At 50.9% G+C, this 3,670-nt stretch overlaps 1 pseudogene; it reads left to right on the top strand.

Moving 5' to 3' along the window:
* The first annotated feature begins 1,885 nt into the window (after window positions 1-1,885).
* On the top strand, window positions 1,886-2,451 carry LOC121490058 (annotated as a pseudogene).
* Window positions 2,452-3,670: the final 1,219 nt, after the last annotated feature.

The raw sequence follows: 3,670 nt of genomic DNA, 5'->3' as shown, positions 1-3,670 counted from the left end.
AGAAATGCTCATTAACCGACCTAAGAGCACACTGTTAGAAACAGCCGACCTGAGGTCCAAATCCAGGTCTGGCTGGTTCTAGAACCTAAGCTCTCTCAAGCCACACACAAATACCTCCTGGGAGAGTGTCAAGAAGAATGACATTGAAGATTTCAGGCCCCTTTCTGGGAAAAGTTCACAACAGTTCTATTATGTCACCAAAATTCATATGTTAAAACTCTAACTCCCAGTACCTCAGAATGTGCTGTATATATTTGGAGATAGGGTTTTTAAGAGGTAATTAAGTTAAAATGAAGTCATAAGGGTGGGCCCCAATCCAACATGACTGGTGCCCTTACAAGAAGAAGAAAGTAGGACACAGACACGCAGAGGAAAGGCCATGATGAGGACACAGAGAGGAGCTAGCCACCTACGATCCAAGGAGCCACCCCTGCCAGCACCTTGACCTAGGACTTCTGGCCTCCAGAACTGAGAAAATACATTCGTGCGGTTGAAGCTACTCTGTGGTCCTTCACTGTAGCCGCCCAAGCAGACTGGGATGAGTCCCCATTTTCTGGGTGCCCATTATTTCCTAGGCCCTACACAGGGGATCTGACACGGAGTTTTGTTCAGAATAGAGTCCCATCCGGGTGGGAGTCAGGGAGGCTTGGCCCTCTCAAAACAAGACTAGAAGTGTAGGAGGGAATCAGAGTACATAGACACTGACCCTGCCTGATGGCAGACATCAGCTGACCTAGAGGGCCTGGATGGGGTGGGGGTGGGGGGGTGGGAGGTGGGGGGGTGGGGGGAGGCCAGGCCTTTCTTCTCCTGGCCTAACTCATGGAAGGGCAACTGCTTTTCTCCTCTGTGATGAGGACAATGAAATGCAAGAGGCCTCACTCTGTGTGGGGGGGGGGGGAGGTTAGGGGGGAGGGGGGGCCTCCCTGGTCCTCCCTGGTCTCCCCTGTCAGTCATCACCTAGAGACTGCTTGACCCTCCAAAGTGATAACTGCCTTTACAGAGGTGCAAACAAGTGGGAAAAACCAGACTGGAGGCAGAATACAGTCCATCTCTGAACTTCTCGAGCCCTAAATTTGAATACAGCCTCTCAAGAGGGGACAGGAGTTAACACACAGAAAGGGAGAGGAAGAAAGCCCCTTTGAACAGCTAGGGTCGGGAAGGAACCAGGGGCTTTTACAAGAATGAGCCCAGGTCTAGAGAGGGAGGTTGGAAATGGGTGTTTCAAGAAGAAAAAAAAATTTTTTTCTACACACCTGTTTGTGCAGAGTATATGTACATACAGACACGTGTGTATATGAATGTGTGTGTATATGTGAATGTGTGTGTGCACATACACACTTCATCTTCTGAAATGCGCGGTCTCCGGGAATTTCATACAGAGAAGAGGCCTTTGCAGAGCTGCCCTACCGGGAAGGCATAAACCCACCTGCAACATTTTTCTGGATTCTTCAGTCAGTTTGGAGAGAAGGCAAAGAAACAGGTGCCCTCATCTGTAAGACCGAAAGAGTCTATATTGTTAGCATTCTGCAGTTTGGTGTCCTCCAGGCTCAGAACTTCCAAATGGACTCCCTGATCATTTAAAAGACAATCTCTGTGGGCACCTGGGTGGCTCAGCAGTGGAGCGTCTGCCTTTGACTCAGGCCATAATCCCCCGTCCTGGGATTCAGTCCGGCATGGGGCTCCCTGCAGGGAGCCTGCTTCTCCCTCTGCCTGTGTCTCTGCCTTCTCTGTGTCTCTCATGAATAAATAACTAAAATCTTTAAAATTAATAATAAAAACATGTTTTTCCCAACCCCAAAGACGGTGAAGTTACTGCTAACGGCCCCCAGTCCTGTCTCCAGCCTTTCCTTTTAAAATCACCCCCAGCTTTTGGCTTTAGGCTCAGAGGAGGCAAAGGGGCAACTGTCTTCGGTCATCCCGAATCCGGGTTCATCCGACACCAGCTGCCTCCACCATGCCGCTGCCGAAGTTTGACCCCGAGATCAAAGTCGTGTACCTGAGGTGCACTGGTGGTGAGGTCGGTGCCACGTCTGCCCGAAGATCGGCCCGCTGGGTCTGTCTCCAAAAAAGGTTGGTGATGACATGGCCAAAGCAACCAGTGATTGGAAGGATCTGAGGATTACAGTGAAACTGACCATTCAGAACAGACAGGCCCAGATTGAAGTGGTACCTTCTGCCTCTGCCCTGATCATCAAAGCCCTCAAGGGACCACCAAGAGACTGAAACAGAAGCAGAAAAACATTAAGCACAGTGGAAATATCACTTTTGATGAGATTGTCAATATTGCCTGACAGATGCGACACTGATCTTGAGCCAGAGAACTCTCTGGAACCATTAAAGAGATCCATCCTGGGGACTGGCCAGTCTGTGGGCTGCAATGTTGATGGCTGTCACCCTCATGACGTCATAGATGACATCAATAGTGGTGCAGCGGAATGCCCAGCTAGTTAACTACAAAGGAAAATATTTCAATAAAGGATCATTTGATAAATAAACAAACAAACAAACAAACAAATAAATAAATAAATAAATAAGATAAGATAAGATAAAATAAAATAAAATAAAATAAAATAAAATAAAATAAAACCACCCCCAGCACCCCAGGAAAATGTCTCCTCTAGACCTGTACCCACTGACGTGGGTAAAACATTTCACAGCGGTGCTTTGCTTGCTCCACTTTTATTCACATGTACAAAACAGAAAAAGGGAAAGCCTCTGCTGGACCCCCACCTTCTAGAAGAGAATACATTCTGACCACACTTCATTCCAAGCCTGAAAAATATCCCTTGTGAAAGGGAACCAAGGGTATGTGGTGTTTCTACCTGGGCCCAGGAGCTGTACCCTTCAGCTGGGCTCTGTGGCTCCGGGCCCCCCACAAGCGCCCTGCAGGGCCTCAGCCGTGCCAGCAGCCAGCTCTGGTCAGAAGACCCCACAAAGCTCATGCCTGTTCGGGGCAGGGTCGGCAAGAGCCCGGAGCTCTCGGGGGTGGCTCAAGCCAGAGGAGCCCCAGGAGCAGCTGACCCAGGGGGGCGAGCTGGAGGCCCAGGGTCTGGATGGGTCTCTCTGGAGAACTGAGCAGCGGGCCAGGCAGGGTCGTCCCCCCCGCCCCCCCCGCAAGCATCAAAACCACATCAAAGGTGCAGGAGGTGGTGGTGGGAGAAGGGAGAAGGCAGCAGCAGTGATGGTGTGGTGCAGCAGGTGGACCCTACAGGGTGGTTGGAACAACGGGAGGGGCACAAATGAAGCTGAGTGATGGGCGGGGTGGGGGGTGGGTGGGCAGAAGCTCTCTTCTGAGCCATGGCGGTGATGAGCACCTTAAGGCATGTGGGTTCCCAGCGCTCGGTGCAGAGCTCTGGCTCGAGGATTATAAGAGTTCGGCTGAGGCTCAAGAACACAGCTTACAGTGTTGTTGGCACATGATGCGGGCAGTGGTTATAACGTGCATTTGCTGAGAGTTCTCCAGGATGACTTGAGCTGCTATTGAAAATAAGGAAAACTCAGTATAGAATGGCTAGCCTGGGGACGCCTGGCTGGCTCAGTGGTTGAGCGTCCAGCTCAGGGTGTGATCCTGGGGTTCCGGATCAAGTTCTGCATCAGGCTCCCTGCAGGGAGCCTGCTTCTCCCTCTGCCTGTGTCTCTGCCTCTCTCTCTCTCTGTGTCTCTCATGCAT

The sequence above is a fragment of the Vulpes lagopus genome, chromosome 4 (genome assembly GCF_018345385.1).
Source record: "Vulpes lagopus strain Blue_001 chromosome 4, ASM1834538v1, whole genome shotgun sequence".
Lineage (NCBI taxonomy): Eukaryota > Metazoa > Chordata > Mammalia > Carnivora > Canidae > Vulpes > Vulpes lagopus.
This window is presented reverse-complemented; position numbering and strand designations above follow the sequence as displayed.